The sequence below is a fragment of the Canis lupus genome, chromosome 23, assembly GCF_048164855.1.
Source record: "Canis lupus baileyi chromosome 23, mCanLup2.hap1, whole genome shotgun sequence".
In the NCBI taxonomy this organism is placed as follows: Eukaryota; Metazoa; Chordata; class Mammalia; order Carnivora; family Canidae; genus Canis; species Canis lupus.
Window position 1 is genome coordinate 29,290,593 of NC_132860.1, and position 22,322 is coordinate 29,312,914.

Genomic DNA, 22,322 nt, shown 5'->3' on the forward strand with positions numbered 1-22,322 from the left:
CTAGGAAGTGGGGGCTTGCTGTGGGCATCAGTGGAGGGGAGGATGAGAAATGAAATGGCAGCGGTGTTCATACAGTGGTCCCCGCCTAGCGGCCCCCCTTCAGACGGCCGGGTGGTGCCCGGGCGGGAGCCAAAGCCGGCCAGCCTGGCCGAAGCTAAGCGGCGGAGCTCCCGGGGCCGACGCCACGCCGCCTGTGGCCGCCAGGGGGCGACCTGGGGCCGCGGAGCAACCGTTACCCCGCCCGCCCGCCCGCAGGTCGCAGGGCCGCTTCTCGGGTTTTTTTACTTTTCTTCATCTTTGTGTGTATGTGTGTGTGTGTGTGTGTGCGTGTGTGTGCGCGCGCGCGTGTGTGCGTGTGTGTCTTCCCTCTCTTCATTCTCACCTCATTAACTCCCTTCCCAGCTTCTCCCAGATTTACCAGCACCTGGCGTTCTCCCGGAGACCAGCGCAGCTCCAGGCCCTCTCCCGGGGGAGGAGCAGAGACAAAGAGATTCCTTTCTAAAGGGCTCGGGGAGTCGGGAAAGGAGGCGCCCGCCTTCCAGGGGGCGCTGGAGCGGGAAGGGGGCGTTCTCCTCCGGCTGCGTGCTCGGCCAGCCCGCCGCCGCCCCCAGGCTCGGGGTCCCCCTCTACGGAACCGGGGCCTGGACTGGCCCACGCATCTCCCGAAGCCTTCGAAGCCGCCCAGGAGCCTCGCGGGTCTGCGCCCCCCGCACACCTCTGAGCCCGCGGCCCAACCCAGGGAGGCAGGGAGAAAACCCTGAACTACGTTTCTCCTTCCTCCTACCCAGCCGCACTTTAGGCGCCTAACACCGAGGCGCGCACTCCAAACGTGCCGAGTCGGGGTTCTGGGCCCCTCCTCCCGCCCAGCGGGCATCCAAACGCTTTGTCCTACGGCGCCGAGGGTGTACCCCGCTCCTGAGAACCAGAAGTATATCGGCTGGATACGGGGGGAGGGGAGAGCATCCAAACTCCAGTCGCTGTCTCTTCTGGCCCCACCTCCCCCCGCAATGTGGGCCCCCCACCCCCGCCCGGCGCCCGGCATTCCGGAGTGGGGCGGGGGGGGACTGCGCGCGGACGGAGCAGAGCGCGGACGGGCCGCCCGGGGCACCGCAAACGGGGACCCAGGCCCACAGCTACTCCAGACTTTCTCTGAGAGGCCCGGTGGCCCCGGGCTTCTCCTTGCACCGACCCAGCTCGTGGCTGGGAGAGGCAACGCCTGGCCCGGCCCCCTGAGTCCGGACGGATTTTTCCTGCCCCTTGTAAGGGCGTCCAGGACAGCGGCGCGGGCTGCGCGGGGTCAGGGCGCGCTCGCCTCCCGGAGCCCCCGGCCCGCCAGGGGGCGCTACGCCAGGGGGCTGGAGGTGGGACCCGCCGCTGCCTCCCGCGCCGTGGGACTTGGAGCAAGTCCCCTCCTCTTCCTGGGCCCGGGTGTCCCCGTCTGGGCGTGGGATGAGGCGCAGAGTAAGCGCCCTCTCGGTGCGGATCGTTCTAGAGGACGTCGCTTGCCGCGGTCAGGCCCGAACTGCTCGACCCTCCGCTCCGGACCAGCGCGGAGCCCCCTTGGGGCCAGGCGCGCAGGGGGCCTGTGTCAAGGCGCAGTCCTCGGGAGACACGAGCTGTCCCTCCTCCCCCCGCTGCGGCCAAGGCCCAGGCTACCCCGCTGGCAGCTGGCGAGAGAGGTGGCCGCCCGGGCTGTGCACCGTGAGCTCGGCAGCCGCATCCCGCTCAACAGGTGGCTGTAAGGCTCGGGCTCTGAAAGTCCTCGGAAACGCCGCAGCGAGGGCGGCCGAGTCCGAGTCCAGCCGGCGGGGCCGCGCCGGGCCTCCCGTCCTGGGACGAACGCGCGCTGGGCCGGGAGCGGGCACCGCGCTCGGGGCAGCGTCCACGCCGCGCGCAAGGTCGGCGCGGGCCGGGCCTGCAGCCTCGGGCCGCGCAGCTGGCAGGGCCGACCCTGCGAGCCGGGGACGCCGAGCGACCGCTTCAAGGTTACCTGCGACGCGAGGCTAGGCCGGGCCCACAACCCGGCTTTGACCCCAGCCGGGAGTCTTGCGAAATCTGTCTGCTCCGCTGCGAACGATGCGCCGGGTGACCCGCGAGACGGGTTATTTTGGAAGTGGGAAGGGTGGGGTGGGAGAAGCCAGGGCACCTCCCGCCACCCCTCTGGAGCCGCACCCTGGGAGCCTGAGCACCCTCGGGGGCATGGAGACACCTCCGCACTAGGAGGTGGGCAATGTGGGGCTCCTGCGCGGGCTCAGCCAGATGTTCGCGGCGGCTCCAGATGTGCCTCCGGTCCCGGGACAGGACTCTCCTCCTCCCCACCCCCCAGCCCGGAGCTCAGGTCTGTAAACAAAGTCCCAGGTCTCCCCCTCCCCCGCCGCCTTTGGGAGTCGGTCTGAGAGCGAGGCGCCCGCCCCCACCCCGCCAAGTTGGTAGGAGCTGCGGTGGTTCTCTCCGCGTCTGGACGCCCCGTCCCGCCCGGCCACACACACCCTCTGCCCAGCCGCACGACCCAGGTCCCCCACCCCCGGGACGGCTCGGGCCTGACCTCATTCGCGGGCGAGGGGAGAGAGAGGGTCGGATCTCGGGGGCGCGGCCGGGAAGGCTGGCAGCGGCGCGCACCATCCGCACCACCCACCCCCGGCGTAGAGGCCGGGGAAGCCCCCCGACCCCGCGGCTGCGCCCCTCCCGGGGATTCCTCGGAGGACCGCGGAGGGGAGGTGTGGAGGGGGCCTTGGGGGGCTCACCCGCGAGGCGGTGCCTACGGGGTCGCGCCGTCCCCCCCCGGACTCGGACGCCCCCGCCCTAGCGGGTCCCGCGGAGCCCCGCGCGCGGCCCGCGGTCACGGCTCACCTCCTGGGGCGCTGGCCCCGCGCGCCCCGAGTGCCGCGCTGCCGGGGCGGGCCGGGGAGCGGGAGCGCGGCCCCCCGCGGACCCGAGCGCTCTCCCGGCAGGGCAGGCGGCGAGGGCGCCCTCTTCGCGAAGCGGCCGCAGAAGGACGCCCGGGGTCCCCGCGGACCGCGGCCGGCTCGGGGGCGGCGAGGACTGGCCGCGGCGCGGACCCGGGCTGCTCGGGGCTGCGCGGGGCTCCGGGGCCTGCGCCCGCCCGCTCGCCGGAGCTCTCCTCCTCGCGCCGCGCGGTCTCCGGCGCGGTCCGCCCAAACGGCTTTATAAGGCGCGGGCCGCCGCTTTGATCCGCCCACGTCAGCGCGCAGAAACCCCACCGGGTGGCTCCGGCCGCGCGCGGGGGGCGGGGGCGGGTCCCCGCGGACGCCTGGACCCGCGGCGCCGGCGGCGCGGAGAACCTCGCACCCCGCTGAGTTACGAGCGGGGACTTCTTCGCTGTAGCTGGCGCTTCCGAGCGTGCGTGCGCCCGCCTACTGCGGGCCTGCGGCGCGTGGGGCCCCGGTAGCGCAGGTTTCTAACCCTCGCTCAAGCCGAGCCAGGAGCCTCAGCCCGTCCGGTGGGACCGAGGAGGAAGGGAAGGCCACTGCGGTCTCCGCCTGGAGCCCGGCGGGTGCCACTAGGCGTTCGTCCTGCAGCCCAGTTACCTGGGGCGTCGGGGTCGCGGGGAACCGCGCTGGCGTCCCAGGACGGCCTTCCAGGGGCTGATCTCTCTAGTCCTCTAGTTCTGGAAAAGGGATCAGCCATTCTGAGCTTGCTGCGGGGACAAGAAGCAAGAGCCCGCTGCGCTGGGAAGCACGCTGTGAACCTTCGGCCTGAGAAGGCAGGATGTCCAGCCTCTGGGCTGACTGGAGGGGAGTTTTCTCGACGCCTCGCCTCCGGTCCGCAGGGGGCTACCAGCCGAGAACTGGGTTTTAGAAACCAATTGGGACTAGGGAGCTGCTTCCCATCTGGCATAGGCCCGGCCTGGGGCTGGGGCTGTGTTTCTAAGCAACTTCCCTGGGACTGGTTAGGTGAGTGCCCATCCCTCTTCGCACACACACCTTGGCCTTTCTGGCTGACCCTACAGCCCCCTCTCCCGTTTCTAACTTGCAGAGTCAGGTGCTGAGCTTTCATGGCTTCTGTTTGCCCCAACCCCAGGGGCCTCAGTCCCAAGCATAATCTCAAGGATAATCTAGTTCATTAGTAGAAGGAAAATAGAGACTTAGTGAAAGGGGGCTTGTCTCAGGTCCCTAAAAGACCTGGTACGCTTTTCCCCATTCTTCACAACTGCCCGTGAAGTGACACCCATAGACTGCCGCAGTCTGGCTGCAGGTCCCACCATCTACATGCACACACCTGGGCCCACAGAGCCCATTGCAGGCTCTCAACCATACAAATACCCTCTGCACATGGACAGCCAGTCCCCCTCGTGAACAGGGCTGGGACATATCACCCTACGCGTGACCAGGACACACTCAGGAGATACTTGCACACACCATATGCCCACACACATTCAGTAGCAGATGCAAGTGAAACGGCCATAGACATCTTCAAGATGAGGCCAAACATAAGTGCCCCCACCCAATTCATGCCCATAGATGTGCTTCCCTGCACACAGTACAAATGCACATGCAGCTTCCAAGCATGCAACACCGAATGTACAGACACTCCTGCATAGAGTCATAGGAATGTCCTTGTGAACACAGGCTGGGACACCCCCATCTCCTCTCCCAGAGCATGTGGAAGGCTAGGGGTTATAAAAGCTGCAGGAAGGTAGTGGGGTTTTGGGGGGATCGGGTGTCTAGAAAAGGGGTGGTTGGTGTTGCATGGGAAGGACAAGGCTGCTCCACCTAAGAGGTTGGAGACACAGGCATCCAGAGGCCAAACTGTCCTTAGCTCTCCCACCCCAAGGTACTCTGGTCAGAGCTGTTCCTAGGGGCCTCTGGCCAATTGGGATGGACCCTCGCCTGGGTCTAACCTTCTGCTTAGGGAGAAGCTACCTGAGTTGCCTGCAAACATTTGGATAAACAGTCCTTCAGCCAGAAATCTTCGGGCTCCCAGCTAGAATAGAAACAGAAAGCATTTTGGAGTCACACAGTTTGGCTCCAATATTAACTTTGCCCAATTTTATTTTTAGCAGTGTGATCTTGAGCAAGTTGCTTAAAATCCCCGAGTGTTCATTTCCACATCCACAAAATGGGAATAATGCAATCCCATCAAATCTTCTGTATCCTCCAAGATGGAATTAGTATCCCCATTTCATAGATATGGAAGCTGGGGCTCAAAAGAGTGGGACTGGCCAGTGATGGAGCTGATATCTGAACCCGGGTCTTTCTGGCCCCATGTACACGATAGCTGATGGCCATCAGCTTGATGGGAGGATTGTGACTTCCCACTGTCTGAAGGGAGTTGAGGGAAGCCAGGAGAAAGTCCCAGAATTCCTGAAGCCCAGCCTGGAGCTCTCCTGTTCCCTCCCTGATGCTCAGCTCTGTCTTGTGAATCAAGACCCAGGCATTAGAGAGGGCTGAAAACCCTGCCCTGGGAGGGGAGCGGAGGCATAAAGTGGTGGCAAAGCCCTGGATTCAGTCACGGGAGGCCCTGGGGGAGGGGTACGCCTCTCCCTGTACCCCAGGCTCCCCATTGGTATATGGGGAGTAGTTTCCCACCTCAGACATTCTGGGATTCTGAGAGACACTTGTGAGAAAAAGCTTTTTTCATCTTCAGAACCAACTGACCTCCCCCCTTCTCTTTTTCCTTCTCCTTTCTTCTGTCCAGGGGCTCCTCTAGGGCCAAGGTGTGTCAAGGCTGTAAGGCTGTGCTGGCTGCGCGGGTTGCCGGCTCCCCTACAGAGGGACGGAGGCTGTGATCTAGGCTGGCTGGGCATGCTCTTGGCGGCTGCTTGCTGGAGATGTTAATATATTTTCCTTCTCAATTACCCCCAGTTATTCTAGTTATCTGATCGCCTAGACGTGCTGGGGGGCTTCCTGCCTACGGGCTTCTCAGCCCCTGCCTGCTGTTGGTCAGGGGCACACGCCTTTCCCTCCCCCACCACTGCGCAGTGAGGGGGGGAGTGGGGGGGGAGTGGGGGCGGAGCCGGGAGCTACTGTTCCAGTTCTGTTCATCTGCTGACCCCCTCCACCCCTGTCAGCTTCCCTCTTTTGGGACTAAGGCCTTGGTGGAGATGGTGAGGTGAATCAGCCGTTTCTGGGAGCCCTGGATGGAGAGACAGGTGACCTGGGGGTAGGCCTTAGCCCTGGCAGTAGCTTGCTATTCCAGAGCAGATCATTGTTTTCTGAGCCCCGGTCACCTCATCTGTGAAGGAGTTGTACTAGGTAACCCCCAAGGGCTTTTTCAGCTCCAGAACACAGGTCTTGGATCTCTTGGACTTTTACCTGTATCATAGGATGAACTATGGACATGGTGATCCTGAGACCAAAGGGTGCTCTTTCCAGCTCTGGGGTACCTTCTAAAAGGTCTTCTTGGGAAGGCAGGTGAACAGGGCTCTAGGGAGAGAAACTCAGCTCAGGTGTCCCTGGAGCTGGGGTGGGCATCCCCCCTGAGACCACATCTTCCAGAAAAAGGCAGAAGGTGATCAAAGAGCGGCAGGCATGTCAGCAGAATACCTGGGCCTGGCTCTCAGATTCTTGTCCTTCACTTACCTGCTGTGTGACCCTGGTCAAGTCACTCAGCCTCTGTGATACTTGGTCTCATTGTCTGCAAAATGGAAACACCTTTAAACCACTGTCTCCAAGATGACTGGGAGATAACATTACGAAAGAAGTGATATTGGCTGAGCAAGCACCTACTGTGTGCCAGGTGGCGTCTGTGCCTGTGGGTGAGCCCGGCATTGCTCTGCAGAGGAACACACTGACCCCCAGACCTGTCCAGTAATTGTTACAAGGTTCTGCAGTTCCTGAGTGGTGGAACCTGGCTGTGAACCCAGGGCTGCACTGGCATTTGCAGGGCCCATAGCCTGGGGGTGGGAGTTTCGTGCCCCCTCTTCCTCAGGTACCTGGGGGGAGGGATTGTGACTCTACGAGCCTCAGGGAACAGGCTTGAGGGGCTGGAGTCAGACAAGAGTTGTCTTTCCTGGGTGCACAGGGCAAAACGCCACAGTCACGTCTGCAGAGGGTGTGACTTCTGAAAGGCCGCTTTCAACTCTCAATTGTTTGGTTGTAGTGGTGACTGCTCAGGAGACAATGTTTGTGTTTCTCTGCCTTTTTCAACTCCCAAGAGAGAAACCCAACCCCAGCCAGCTTAAACAGAAGAAACCCCGATGGGCTCGTGCAGCTGGAGGAGAAACTGGGGTGGCTGGTGACCTGAAGGGACAGCTGTACTCCCCAGGATTTGGGGCTGGTACTGGGTTGCTGGTTGCCAGCCCCCCGCCCCCCGCCGCCCAAGTGCTGTTCGAAACTCACAATCCATCTAGTTATTGTCACTGACCTGAACTCTTTCTGGGAAGGCTAGTGAGGTAGTTTGTAATGAATGGCACCAAATCCTCTCCTCCCAGGACACACACACCCCTTTGAAATGTGACTCCATCCAGAGGTGAAGTTTATTTCCCCACCCCTTGATCTGGGCCGGCTCATGACTTGCTCAGACCCATGCATGTGACAGATCTGTGTGCGTTCTGGAGCCCAGACATCAGGGGCCTTGCAGCTCCTGTGCTGCCCTCGGAGCCCACCTCAGCTGCATGTCAGAAGCCCAGGCTGGGCTATCAACTGATACGGGTCGTGCCAGAGAGAGAGCTGACCTCGAACAGCCAGTGCAGCAGAACCCAGGCCTGGCTGACCCACCAGCCAAATGCAGCCCTAGGAGCAAGCCCAGTGAGAGCAGTAGACGCGGCCGGTCAGCCCACACAATCAGGAGAATCCATCGGTTGTTCCTTTCAGCCACTAAATTTTGACATGGCTTGTTACCTGGCAAGAGCTGCCTGAAGTGACCAGGCTTCACTAGTGAAAAAGCGAAAAGATGTGCATTTGTCTACGGTCATTCCAGAATCCAGAGTCTGGCCATTCACCCTGGCCTATCTCTGACGTTCTGGCCACCAGAGCCCCTAAAAATGTCTCCATTGCTCTGGGAACATCATGTGGTCAGTGACTGGTTCTGTCTGGCCCACGCTGCATCCCTGGCACTCCATCAAGGCCTGCCAACAAGGGTTGCTCCAAAGTTACCAAATGAGTGAGTCAATGTCCTCACCCAGCCTCTGTTTACAAATGTCAAGGGAAGGGAACTCACTCCCTCCAGGACAACCTCTTCCGTTGTGGGAGAGCTCCACCTGGGAGAAGGTTCTCCTCCTTCTGGAGCAGAGACCTATGACTCCTCTGATGGTCCTGCTTCTTTTCCTACATCCCCTACCCTATAAGATGGCCTCAGGTATATCACAGTGGTCCCTGGCATTTGCAGGGCAGCACAACCTCCCGTAATAGCAGGTATTTCCATGTACACAGAATGCCGGCCACCCTATCCCCTTGAGGATGTGTTTCCATCAGGGCCCCAAACAAACACAGGTTCTGGAATCATGCAATTTGGGGTTCTAACCACAACCCCACCTCTGTTTGGCCTTGGACAAGACACTTCCTGTCTCTGAGCCTCAGTCATCTCATCTGACTGAGTGGTGAAATGTACCTCCTAGGGTTGCTGTGGGGCTTAAAGAGATGATATATGTAAAATGCTCTGCACACAATCAGTCCTTGGTAAAGGTTAGTTCCTTTTCTGCCAGGTACATAAACAGTTCCAGATGGAGAGCTCATTTGTACTTAGCATTCATGTCTATATAAATAATGTGCAGGTGGGGGAGGAATTGTCAGGTGGCTGGGGACTGGGGTGGGGGGGTGGTGCGGGGTGTTCCCAGCAGTGGGAACAGCTAATGCAAAGACAAGAGGGAGAAGTTTGGTTTCAGGGAAAGGTAAGTCAGGGGCTTGGTGGGGCTGGCAGGGGAGGACCCTGAGTGCCAGGCTAAGCAGCATGGGCTTTGCCAAGGGTGGCCTGGAGGAAGTCTGAAGCAGGATGGTTGAGGTCAGGTGTGGGATTCAAGTCTGGGCAGATCTTAGAGAGAGTGGGGTCAGGAGGGGAGGTGAGAGAGAGTTCCTGGAAGCCCGAGATGGGGGAGTTGTGGTGGGAGCAAGGGGTGCTTAGGTGCATCATGGGGAGGGAGAGCCTGGCCGATCAGCATGGGCACACCTGTCATGAGAAGCAGAGCCCTTGACCCTCCAGCCAGGCTCCTGCGCTCTGTATCTTCAGGACCGGGACCTGTTCAGAAGAGTACCTCTTTTGCCTTTTCAGTCTAGGAACAGGTTGTGAAGGAGGCCAGAGAAAACCTGAGCTAGGTCTGCAGCCAGGGGGAGGCAGGGTAGACCGGAGGGGGAACTAATCTTCCCTATTTCTCTGGTGAGGACTCAGAAAAGTCCCTTTCAAGATCTGCTTGGTCAGTTTATGAACCATCCCAGCCTCCAAGCTGAGCTTTATGGCTTTTTAAGCCTTGCCACAGTTATGGGCTCCTTTGAGACTTGCCGCTGCCTTGGGAGGGATAGAGGCTGGGTAGAGAGGATTCTTTTTAAGATAAGGAAACCTAGGCCGAGAGAGGGCAAGTGACTTGCCCAAGACCACACAGCAAATGCACAGCAGAGCTGGGCATGAACCCAGACCTCCTGCCTCCGACTCTCGTCCTAGCCTCTTTCCACAGCACTGAAGGACTGGGCAAGATGTTCTCACTTACCTGCTCCGGGTGAAGAGTGAGGGGAGCCAGAGAGAGGTTGACAGCTGTCAGCAGACAACACTTAACTTAAACTGACAATTTAATTGTGAAAATGTGGACAAGGTACAGTTATACGTAAGGAAATCCAGACGGTCTGCATCCCTGGGGAGCCTCAGCCAGCACCCCAGTTGCCAGGGAAACAGAGAGGATTGGAGATGATGTCACTAGACTCTGAGGCTGAGGTATGGGGGATGGGCTACTCAGTCACCTCTTTGGGACTTGATGGGGCTGTGGGCCTGGCCACGGGCTGTCATTCCCATGGTTAACTCTTTCCCTTACAAATAGGGCAAAAGGGAGCTGCAGAGCAGGGAAGTGACTTACCCAGGGTCACACAGGGTGAGGTGACTGAGCTCCCCTCAGTAGGTGACCATGTCTATTCATCTAGCAGGCCGCAGGGCCTGGTCAGAGTCATCTGAGTCCCCATGCCCAGCACAGGGCCTTGCTCATCTCTGTAGTGAGGGCTACTTGGTCCCTTTAGAAAATGAGCATATGCTACTTCAGGAAGTGACACTCGTTAAGTCATAGCAGGCTTAGGTGAAGAAGAACCCTGAACGCTCATCCAGAGCAGTGTTCTCTAGTTCAGGGGACACTGAGCTCAGGAAGAGCAGGTCACCAAGCCAAGGTCGCCAGCAGGTCAGCACTGGGCTGACGCTGAGTCATGCCCCATAGGGATGCACCTTATATGATCCTTACTCAGGGAGGAGAGGTCCCTTTCATTGTTGCCCCCTCAGCCCTGGGCCAGAGATCTGGGCCTTGGGAAGTCTCCGCTGTCTAAAGCATCTTCTCCAAATCCCTAGCATCCTGGCTAACTGCCCTTAGCATTGCCCCTACTGTGTGCCTGGCTCTGGTCCATCACTCTGTGTTCCTTATCTCAGATATTTACAACTCTGTGGCCTGGGAGTCACTGTTCTCAGAGCAGTCCAGAAAATGGAGGCTGAGGGGGTGAGGGTGCTAGGGGTGTCGCTTGCCTTCCTGCACAGAGCCAGAAAGTCAAAAGCTGGACTTACACACCAAGTCATTCTGCATCTAAAAACTGACTGCTTTCTTCCTGGCTCTTAGATCCTACCACACTGGACCCTTAGGGGAGGGGGCAGCTGAATATTTGCCTGTCCAGTCTCCCTCCCACTGTTTTTTTTTCTAAAGATGTTATTTATTTATTTGAGAGAGAGTGTCTGTGTGTGTGCACATGAGGGGTGGGGAGGGGCAGAAAAGAGGAAGAAGCAGACTCCCCTCTGAGCAAGGAGCTCTATGGAGGTGGGGCTCAATCCCAGGGTCCCAGGATCATGACTTGAGCCAAAGGCAACTGCTCAACCAACTGAGCCACCTGGGTGCCCCATCTCCCACCCACTTTGATGGTAAAAGCACCGCTTCCTTGCTGCCCTCCCCACCTTCTGAGTTTCAAGAAAAGAGTCACAGAGACCAGTAACCTGCTAGAAGGTCTGGCCTTTTGGAGCATTCCATCTTCCTAGCCATATTATATGGCCCAAGTGTACCAAACAGAGCTGTTGTCCTCAATTTGCATAAATAGACTCTGGGAGAGAGCACTTAGGGCCCCTTTGGAATGCAAGCTCTAAAAGGTGTGATTTCCCAGAGCTTCCAGCAGTCACATTCCCTGCTTTGTGAGGAAGACAAGGAGAATGAGGAAGGAAGAGAAGAAACAGGCAGGGGGGTAGGGGAGGCCACTGAGTTCCCAAGCACACCCTTGTCCCTCCCAGGTGTGTGGGCCAGTGAATCCATGTTCCTCAGGCTCATTGGAATTGGGTCTTTATGTAGGCTCTTAGAATAGGAGCCATCCTGACTCTTATTTCTGCTGTGCTATGCTATTGTGATAGGAGGTATGAGACTAGTAAAAGTGTAATAAAAAATTAATAAAAGTTCTTGCCCTCCAGGAACTAACAACTTGGGTAGGAGAGGAGGGGGCTAAAGTTCTGGGTTCTATCCATACTCTGTCTCAGACTTGCTGTGTGTTCCTTCCCCTCTCTGGCCTGTAACTTCTCTACCTCTCACATGGGCAGGAATGGGGGTGGGAGGTGAATATTGGGTTCAGTGTTCTGCAAGATCCTCTACAGATCTATGCAACTACTTTGAAAAACAAAAACAAAAACAAAAGATATCACTGAGATATACATTCACCCTTTTAAAGTGTACAGTTCAGTGGTTTTTAGTATGTTCACAAGTTTTTGCAACCATCCCCACCATCAAATTTCAGAATATTTCCATCACCCCAAAAAGAAATTCCACACGTATCACTCCCCATTCCACTCACTGCCTCGCCCCTAGCAACTGCTAATTTCCTTTTTGTTTCTATAAATTTTCCTATTCCAGACATTTCAAGTTCATTTTCAAGTTTATCCATGTTTTGGCATATATCAGTACTTCTTCATTTCATCTTATAACTGGATAACATTTCATTGTATGGATATGCCCCATTTTGTTTATCCATTCATCAGTTGATGTACTTTGGGTTGTTTCCACTTTTTGCCTGTCAGGAATAATGCTGTTAAGAATGGTCACGTATAAGCTTTGTATGAAATATATGCTTTCAATTCTCTTGCATATATACCTAGGAGTAGAATTGCTGGATTAAAGGTAACTCTCTATGACTTTTCATGAATTGCCAAATAGTTTTCTTTTTTTTTTTTTTTTTTTGCCAAATAGTTTTCTATAGCGGCTGCATCATTTTACATTTCTTCCAGGAGGGAATGAATGTTCCAGTTTCTCCACATCCTTGTCAGCACTTACTGTTTTCTGACTTTTTAATTTTTTTTTAAAGATTTTATCCATTTATTTGAGAGAAAGAGTGAGAGAGAAAGGAAGCACATGAGCAGGGGGAGGAGCAGAAGAAGAAGCAGACTCCCTGCTGAGCAGGGAGTACCAACGAGGGCCTTAATCCTAGGACCCTGGGATCATGACTTGAGCCAAAGGCTGATACTTAACCACCTGAGCTACCCAGGGGCCCCTGTCTTCTCACTTTTATTTTGGCCATCCTAGTTGATACGGAGTGGTTTCTCATTGTGGTTGTGATTTGCATTTCCCCAGTAACTAATAATGCTGAGCATCTTTTCCTGTGCTTGCTGGCCGTTTGTAGATCTCCTTCGGAGAAATATTTATTCAAATCTTGTGCTCATTTAAAAAAGTAGGTTATCTTTTTAAAAAATTATTGTTGAATTATAGTTCTTTATATACAGTGGATACTAGGATGCTGTATCTTTACTGTATACATTACTTGCAAATATTTTCTCCCATTTTGTAGGTTGTCTTTTCACTTTCTTGATAGTGTCTTTTGAAGCACAAATTTTTAAATTATTATAAATCCAGTTTCTCTATCTTTTCTTCTGGCTGCTTGTGTTTTTGGTGTCTATTATTGTCTTATCCAAAGCCACAAAAATGCACATTTATTGTGTTTTTCTAAGAGTTTTCTAGCTGTAGCTATTATTTAGGTCTTTGATCCATTTTGAGTTAATTGTTGTAAATGGTGTGAGGTAGGGTTCTGACTTCATGCTTTTGCATGTGGATATCCAGTTGTCCCAGCACCATTTATTAAAAGACTATACTTCTCCCTTTAATTGGCTCTCTTGTCAAAAATCAGTGGACCATAAATGTATGGGCTTATTTACATAATTATTTTTAAGTGACATCCAAGAAGTAAGTTACAGCAAGGCTCGCATAGTTACAACTATGTGACAGGTAGTGTGGAAGAGAGAGAACAAATGAGAAATGTGGAATCATGTGGACTAGATCCAGTATAACTCCAGGCAAACTACTTTATTTTGTCTTTTAAGAAATAGCACAAGGGGCGACTGGGTGGCATAGTTGGTTGAGCATCCAACTATTGGTTTTGGCTCTGGTCATGATCTCAGGGTCCTGGGATCAGGCCCTACACTGGGATCCATGCTTGATGTGGAGTCTTCTTGTGATTCTCTCTGTCCCTCCTGCTCATGCTCTCTCTCTCTCTCAAATAAATAAATCTTTTTTAAAAAATAGCACAATATGTTATACTGAACACATTCTCTCTTTTACTTTATTTTTTATTTTTATTTTTTTGACTAGGCTCCACACCCAACATCGGGCCTGAACTCATGACCCTGAGATCAAGAGTTGTATGCTCTACCAACTGATACAGCCAGGCACTCCTGAACATGTTCTCATTGTAAGAAATACCAACATCTGGGTATCCTTGAGCCTCAGTTCTTCTTCTGTCACATCTAAGCCCTAGAGCTGGTATAAGGCTCTGAATGAGAGGGAGGAAGTAGAAGGGGATTCCAGGTGGGGTAAGGGACACAAGCAATGGTTTGGAAGCCAGAAAGGGCAGCACGTGATGTTGAGGGGTTGGTGTGCAGTGAGAAGCCGATAAGAGGTGGGTGGATGTTGAAAGGCTGCCTTTTTCGTCCTTAGGTTGGTGGAAACCCAAAATCTCTGGGTGCCTGCGTCATAGCACAACTCAGAAGCCACCTCCCATGTCCCCCTTGGGAGCCCCATGGCAGAGCGGCCCGTCTAGGCCATCCAGCAAGGCCTCCCAGCCACAGGCCTAGCAGTAGGCAGGCTGCACATGTCCTGACGCTGTTGGCTCCACTCGGTCTGGGTGTGGTGGGGCTGTGTTGAGAGAAAGCAAGGTGGTTGGGGTCCAGCGGTGGGTGGGGTGGCTTCTGTTCCTTACTTTGGGGTGAAGTGACCAAAACAAGCAGACCTCAGGGAGAAGAATGTGCAAAAGGAGGCTAAGAAGAAATGACCATTTGTCGAGCACCTACTATTCCCTGGAGGCCCTTGGCGAACTTCATCTCACCTCACCACCGCCCAGAGAAACAGGAGTTAGGGTCATCCCCATTCCACAGAACCCGAAGCTGGCTCAGAGAGGACACATTTGCCCAAGATGACAGCCGACAGAGCTAGGCTTTGAACCCTGTTCCATCTGTCCTAAAGCACATGCTTTTCCCTTAATGCCCCAGCTACCCTGGAGAAAAGGGAGGAAAAAAAAAAGGAAGGAAGGAAGGCAGGATAGAAAGAGGCCCGGCTCAGGGAGAGTCACACAGAGAGGAAAATAAAGAGAGGCAAAAAATAAAAAACAAGAGTGGAAAGAGCATGAGGCTGCAGCAGAGGCCTGGAGCAGGTCCTCGGGGAGCCGCGAGGGCGGGGATGGCCGGAAACCGGCTCACGGAATCTGGAGCCAAGAGCCAGGCTTGGCCTGAGACCTGGTGGAAAGCGCTCACCTCAAGAGATTGAAGCGGGGAAGCTGGCGTCAGGGGGGGTGGGGGGCGAGGGGGGGCGGGGTCCGCCTGGGAGGAGGGCAGCGTGGCCGATGGCCAGGGGGCTGCCAAGCGGGACTCTCCACACATCATCCAGCTCAAATATCCGCTGTGGCTGCTCAGGCTGGCAGGCCCTCGCTCCTGGACCTGGACGTGCGCAGCAGCAGGCTTGGAGGCCGGGAGGGAGGGAGCCGTGACCAAGGCCTTCTGGGAACTCGGGTCCTTCTTAGCACAAATCCGTTCATGTGGCCTGTATAGAGGGTGGCTGTCATTTAGTATCCGAACTGGGACACTTGAGAGTGAGCGGGGACAATGAGCATAGTCCAGACTTGCACGGCCCCCGGCCTCTAGGGCCCTGCACGGTGGGGCCTGGCCTGGCCCCCTGCTCCCTGCTCTTCATCCGCACTGGCCTTCCTCTGCTGGCACAGGGCCTTGGCGGGTCTGGCACGGCCTGCCCTCTGCCATCGCCACCACCCCTCCGTACCCCTTCATTGTTCCTCCTCGCCCTCAGAACTCAGCTCCGGCTGTGCCGGTGCCTTCAGTACATGGTGTGCTTTTCCTTCATAGCACTGATGGCAATCATGGTCATGAAAGAAATCCTTAATTGTGTGTTTGATTGTTTAAGAGTCTGTTTCCCTTTCTAAGGGCGGGGCTGGGTCTGACTTGCCCACCTCTGGATCCCAAACACCTGGCCGGAGTTTCCAGTGCATCAATGAATAAATCAACTCCCAGGGCCCCCCGTGCGGCCACCCCTTTATGTCCCGTTCTGTAATTTGTTTTTTTTTTTCCTAGAGTAGGAAAAGAAGAAGCTAGTCCTAAAGAGAATAAACTTCTGGGTACAAGGTGCACATCTGATTTCTCCCAAGGGCTCTGAGCTCTGCAGGGCAGAGGTTGAGCACCTGTGCCCTCTCTTCCCCAGTGTCTAGACTGGCTTCAGGCCAGAAGGAGGGGCTCGAGTTGGACTTACTGATGAATGATCACAATGTGAATATCATCATGGTGGATCCTGAGAAGTCCAAACCAGAAGGAACCCTAGAGATTGTGACATAACACGTCGAGTGCAGGCCCTGGAGTATTATAGACACAAAAAATATTGGTGATTCTTCTTTTAGAGGTCATCTTCTCTGACCAACCATCTTTCTTTTGTTGTTGTTTCCTAAGTGTGCAATTCAGTGGATTGTAGTATTTCACAAAGTTGTGCAACCATCACCGTTATCTAATTCTAGAACATTTTCAACAACTCAGTAAGAAACCCCATCACCCACCTGACGCCCAGAGAGGGTGGTGCCCTATCTAATGTCCTATCATCAGCCAGCAGCAGAGCGAAGACCAGATCCCAGGCCTCCTGACACCCATGTGCTTGGTTGGGCAGCGTGTCGGGGTTCTCTCTGGCACCCCTAGTCATCCTCAGGCACGTGACATGAAAGCCTTATTTAGCAAAGGCTGAACAAGCAAGATGAGACAATATCACCTCTAGCTATGGCCTTAATGGTTCAGAGCCCATCTGTGCCCAGAATGGAGCTGACGGCTTTTGAGGCAAAGGAGACATGCCTAGAGATCATTTCAAATGTGTGCATTGCTTCCCACAATGGCCAGTGTCCTTTCCTAGCTGGGATGTCCTTCCTCTAAGTGACCACACAGCCTCCTCTTGTCTCCTTCAATGTCCCCAAAGGCCTCCTATCAGGGTCATGTGTGCAAACCACCCTATTTAAAAGTGCAGAAGGGCCCTGCGTCTCCCTGCTGGCACTCTGATCCTCGCTCCAGGTGAATTTTCCCTCCACAGCGCTCACATCACCCATCAGACACGCTATACCTTCCTCCACTTCTCCCTCTGGTTCCTGTCTTCCCTACTAGAATTTGGCTCCGTCAGGGCAGGGGTTTTTGCTTTGCTCACTGCTATACCCCAGCTCCTATGAGCCCCTGTTTTAGAGGTATTTCATAAATACTGACTGAATGAATGCATGACAGAATGAATAGTTATCTATAGTTGCATTTTATTCTGACATGAAGGTGCTGTTTAGCAAGGGCCCAACAGCTAAGAGGAGACTGTACCACCTCTAGCTATGCCCTTAACAGTTCAGAGCCCTCCTGTGCCCAGAATGGCACTGAGGGCTTATCAACAATCATCAGGGGAGGGAATATTACCCTTGTTCATATGTGGCTTTGTCTGCTCAGGCTGCTATAACAAAACACAGATCTGGATGCTGGGAAGTCCAAGGTCAAGATGATAAGATTGGTTCTTGGTGAGGGCCCACGTTCCAACTTGCAGATGATCACCATCCTGGGACCTCTTTGTGTGCATGCAGGGAGACAGAGAGACAGAGAGTGAGCCTTGGTCTCTCTTCCTCTTACAAAGACACCAATCTCATTGTGGGAGCCCCACCTTCATGACCTCATCTAATTAACTCCCCAAAGGCCCTACCCCAAATACCATCATACTGGGGGGTAGGGACCAAACGTATGAATTTTGGGGGGCAGGAGAGGGGTGGACATGAATGTGCAGTCCATCACAAGTGGCAAGCCGAGGTCCAGAAAGGTCATCTGGGAACCAGAGGCACACCATTACTGCCACCTCTTTGGTCCCATCAGGGAGCATCAGGGTCCCCTCCCCCCATCAGGGGAGGCTGGAGTCAGCTCAATATAGGCCCGAGGAAGCAAGGGCCAGACCTCCCAGGTTTGCCATTGTTCTCAGGGCCCCAGAAAGCAGAGCCAGTCTCTGAGCCCAGCCTCTACCCCTTCCTGCAGTGATTTAGCTGCTTTCACATTCCATGCTTTAGCCAAAATGGAAAAAGAAAGAAAGGAAAAAGGCAGTGCTATTTTTTAAAATGGCCTTAGCTCTGTGAGCTCCACCATGGAAACTGCTGCCCATGATGTCATGAGCCCCGAGGCCCTCTGGGCAACGTTACTGACACTTCATACGGTGGGCCGGGCCCAGGGTCCACACACACCTCTTGCCAGAGCTACATGAGCCCTTGGGCAGGCACAGGCTCCATCTACAAGCCTGGGCCAAACCCCCTGAGCCAGGATGGAGCCAGGCCCTGGGCAAGCAGGGGGTCCCCCGGAGTAACAGCCCAGTAGAGCATCTCTCTGTGTATCATCCACAGGGCTTTAAGGCCTATCTCTCATGAGATCTGTGACAATCTTGAGACACACAGAGGACAAGCACTCTGGTCTGTGTCTCTCTCCATGGGGGAGCAGAGTGCAGAGTGCCCTGCACACTGTCACACAGCCAGGGAGTGATGGGGAGATGGAACCCTGTCCTCTGATTTTAAATTCTATGGATCACTTAAAAGGAGAGGGCATGGTCTTTGCCCACAAGAAGCCAACAAACTGATGAAGGCTATAGAGAACCACCAGGTCAAGTTCAAGTCTCCACTTTTCAGTGGAAGGGGGCAGGGACTGGCCCAAGGTCACACAGTTGATCCACAGACCAGGCAGGGTTGATTGCAGGCTCTGAACTCCTAGCTGGGAATATTTCCTACTATATCTTGCATTTAAACAGTTCCGTTTGGGAGGAAGCTGTGCTGTTCCGGAAGAGACGCCAGGCCTTCCCAGTCTCCGGTTTAAGGCTGTCTTCCAGGATCTGCTGTCAAGGCTTATTCCTCAGGGAATAGCTGTTGGCAAAAGGAGGTGAGGTATTGATTATGGCTGGGGCTGGGGGAGTGTGGCTGAGGCCCCAGGGAGAGAGAAGGGATGGGAATGGGCAATGGAAGTTTCTCAGAGAAATAAACTAAAGGTATATTTATTTTGCTTTGGCTTATTTGTATTTTCTAATTTTCTGCACTTCTAGAATTTATTTTTCATATTTTAAAGTGATGAACTATTTAATTGAAAATGGCCTGGAAATCCAGGGTTGCCTCAGTCCTGACTGGCTGTGTGAACTTACCTCTCTCTAGGCCTTTCTCTCTCTAGGCAATAATGAGGTTGCCCCATGAGAAGTAAAGGAATCAAAAAGGTTCCCTGGCTCAGGACACAGCTCTCTCACCTGGTCATCAGAGATGTTCACCTGTCCAAAGAAAAGAATGCTGCAACCCAGGAATGAGGTGTCCAGGGAAAAGCCAATGTTCAGAGAAGGCCACTCTGGCTGTGTCTATGTCCAATGCTGCCCAGAAGGGAAGAGCTGGTATCTGAGGGATAAACTCATCCGGATCCCCACAGAGGGCCTCTCTACTAGAGTGGAAATGATTATCAGGCTTCACCAAGGCCTGTGTGAATAACCCTCTGCACTAGTCTTCCTCGCCCCTTTGGTCATATTTTGGGCCCATTGGGTAACAGAGACTCGGCTGCCAGGAGGGAAGGAGACTAGGGGAGGGTACAAGAACACTCCTGTCCCTGGGAAGGGAGACTGTTCCAGTGTTGGGAGGAGGCATCGATCTTGAGTGACATGGTTAGGGCCAGCCTGTCTGACCTCTCTGGGTGTCGGCCAGACACCAGGCTGATCTATCCCCCAGGACCTGCTACCACTGAAAGGGTTAAATTATTTTCAATATGTGTACAGTGTTTAGAACAGTGCTTGGCATAAGGAGCTAATAAAAACTGCTAGGTGAAAGTTAACTATGGCCTATCTGGACAGCAGGGTGGAATGGAAACTCTAAAGAGTGTCTTGACCCCCACCATCTGCCCGGTGGGGGTCCACCTCCAGGAGGCCCCCACCAGCTCTGCCGCCTATGTGCACAGAGAGGGCACCCCGCTGACTGCTTTGAAATGCAGTAATATCACTTTCTGGTCTTCCCCTGCCATCTCCCCTCTGATGTGTGGGCCCAAAGGAGGAATCATTGACTCTCTGTCCCCAAATTATCTCCCCACCCACCACTCACCTTTTGTCAACGCTGGGCTAAAACCCAGAGGCCAAGGATTCCAGGTCAGGCTGGGACCTCACACTGTCAGGCTGGAAGGTACCTGGCATGTACCTTGCTTGCCCTTCCATGAAAACACACATAGGGAAACTGAGGCCCAAGGACGGAGAGGGACCCCCCTTCTACCCTGTGTCTCCAGTCTGCATAGCCAGGGAGCCGGTGGCTGGGCTGGAGCTGGGCCCAGGCCCCGGGCTTTCTCCCAGCCTCCTCTGCTCTTCAGGGGTCCCCAGAGGCCGCTTAGGGGACTACGCTCCCCCCCTCTTTTGTAGCCACACCTCACCTGGTCTTCGTTTGCTCCATCCTCTGTGGCTCTGTCTCGGATAATTCTCACGGAGCAGGGTCAGCCCCCCGAGGAGCAGGCCGCTAACGAGCTTCAGATGTCTGGGCCAGAATGTCTCCCGGCAGGCGGCCACTCCGGCTCCAGCTGATTGCAGGCCCGAGCCGAGGCGGTGGCGCCCCCAGGACACGGCTTCCCGGGGGCTAACTCCCCGCCCGCGTGGATGCGGCAGGTGCCGGAGGAGCCCCTGGCTAGGGTGGCTATTTCACGATCTGGAAATGGGCGGGGAGGCTGCAGGACAGAGGCATTTTGAGCATTTGGGAACTATTTCTTCTTCTTCTTTCAAAGCCTTTCCGGGCCCAGAGCTGGTCTCCGCACCGAGGTGGCCCCAGGGACGTGGAGGAGAGCAGGCAAGCTGCGTGTGGACGGCCGGCTCCCAGCACGCTCTGCGCCGGGGCAAAGGCCGTGGGCTCCGCCACAGACACCCTGCCAGGCTGGGACGGCCACCATCCACCGGACAGATGGCCAGGAGGAGGTGCCAGGTCACACAGCCCCCGAACGGCCGAACTGGGGCTCCAGCCCACCTCTGCCGGAGCCCACACTTTCCCTACAGTGGGCCTGGACGTTTCCAGAACACCAAGATGGTGTATATTGTGGATTTAAAGCCTCATGAACGGCGAGGGCCTGTGGGCTGCCCCGGGGTTTCAGGAACCGAGGCCACCTTGGCCACTAACTCACTCCTCCATCTTGACGACGCAGCAGATTTTACATTTACAAAACGTGGATCGTCGTCTCGACTGCAGGTGAGGGAATAGCGTGCGCCCTCGTGGCGTCCTCAGCTGTGCCGGGAACACACCCTGGGAGCCCGACGGCTGCTGGAGATGGTCTCTGGGCCACCCGTTAGCCTGAGATTCCAGGGCTCTGCCGCTTGCTAGCTGCGGGACCCGGCAAGTAACTCCACCTCTCTGGCCTCCATCCCCTCACCCGCGAAATGGGGATAAGATCGCTTCCGCTCTCATGGAGTGCTGAACTTAAGTGAGTTAATATTTGTAAAGGGCTCCGAAGGACGGCTGGCATGGGGTGCACACCGCGTGTGTGCCAGCGCACGGTGGGCTGTCCCGGGAGACTGGCGTTAGAATTGTCCCTGAAGTGCAGGTGTGGAAACGGAGGCAGCAGTACAGTGACTCTCAAACTTAGCGTGAATCGGAATCACCCGGAGGGTTCGTGCAAATGCTAAACACTGGGCTGGGGCCTGAGAGTGTGCAGTTCTCGCGTGTTTCCAGGAGGGGCTGGTGCTGCGGGTCCAGCGGCCGCGCCGTGAAAGCCTGCGCTGGGGCTCTAGTGCGCTGGGCCCGCCGCGCAGCAGCTCCACGAGTGATCTGGCGTGAGTGAGCGAGCGGTTACAGAGAACAGGCCGGGCGGAGGGCCAGGAGCCTTGGGGTTCTAGTCCTGAATTTGCTCCTAACTCCCTGGGGGACTTAACCGAGTCCTCTTTCCCCTGCAGCCTTGGTTTTCTCCTGGGGACCTCAGGGGTGACGGTAATCCCGGCTCACAGGGCTCTGTGAGGAAGAAACAGGGCCTGGTGTCACTGTGACACTCGCTGCAGGAATGGTGAGAGGGGTCTAGGAGGAGGTGTGGGACCCCAGGGGCTCACTACCATCCTTCCCTGCCTGCCTTCTCCTCTCCCCACACCGAGGGCTGTAGCTCATCCCCTTTACTTCTTTCTGGAAGCTGAGTTGGGAAGATGGAGGCCACACTGTCCCCCACTGTCCCCCACGCCCCAGGGCGGCTCGGCAGAGGGCAGCGTGCTTGCTGTGGCCGCAGGCTGCATAAAGGGGCCTGTGTTCCGGCCGCTCACCTCCCACTGTGCGCCCAGTGGTTTTCTATTTCAGTTGCTGTAAAAATATCACCTTTGATCTCAGCTTGTGGCTCTTAAAAAAAGAAGGAACCACCAACAGGCTGGGTTTTCATTCTCCCGGGCCCCTTCTCCCTCTCACCTCCGCTCCTTACTCACCTCCCCGCCTCTCTTTGGCTCCCCATGCATCCTCTCCTCTCTGGAGCACCAGCACCCTAGCTGGACAGAGCACCTTAGCAATCAGCCCATGGTTCTGAGTGCTCCCCCCAACCCCCACCCCCACCCCCAGCAAGTCCCTGTCCCCAGCTGTTTGCTGGAGGGACAGGGTAAAAGGCTGTGTGTGAAGGAGACTGCCCCTTCCCCTCTGCTCCTGCTGCCAACAATGTCCACGATTCCCTGTTTGGCCAGGCCCAGGCTGCTTCTCCAGCCACACTGTCAAACACATAGTATG

At 55.6% G+C, this 22,322-nt stretch overlaps 1 long non-coding RNA gene across 1 annotated transcript in view; it reads right to left on the reverse strand.

Moving 5' to 3' along the window:
• Window positions 1-16,855: 16,855 nt before the first annotated feature.
• The window catches only part of LOC140615024 (uncharacterized), a 5,628-nt gene continuing 161 nt past the window's right edge, over window positions 16,856-22,322 (reverse strand). Inside the window, exons 1-3 of the long non-coding RNA XR_012015699.1 lie at window positions 20,020-22,322; window positions 18,315-18,497; window positions 16,856-17,173 (exon numbers count right to left, since the gene is read on the reverse strand). The exon at window positions 20,020-22,322 is cut by the window's right edge and continues 161 nt beyond it. This is a non-coding gene — a long non-coding RNA (uncharacterized lncRNA). The remainder of the gene's footprint in view (window positions 17,174-18,314; window positions 18,498-20,019) is intronic.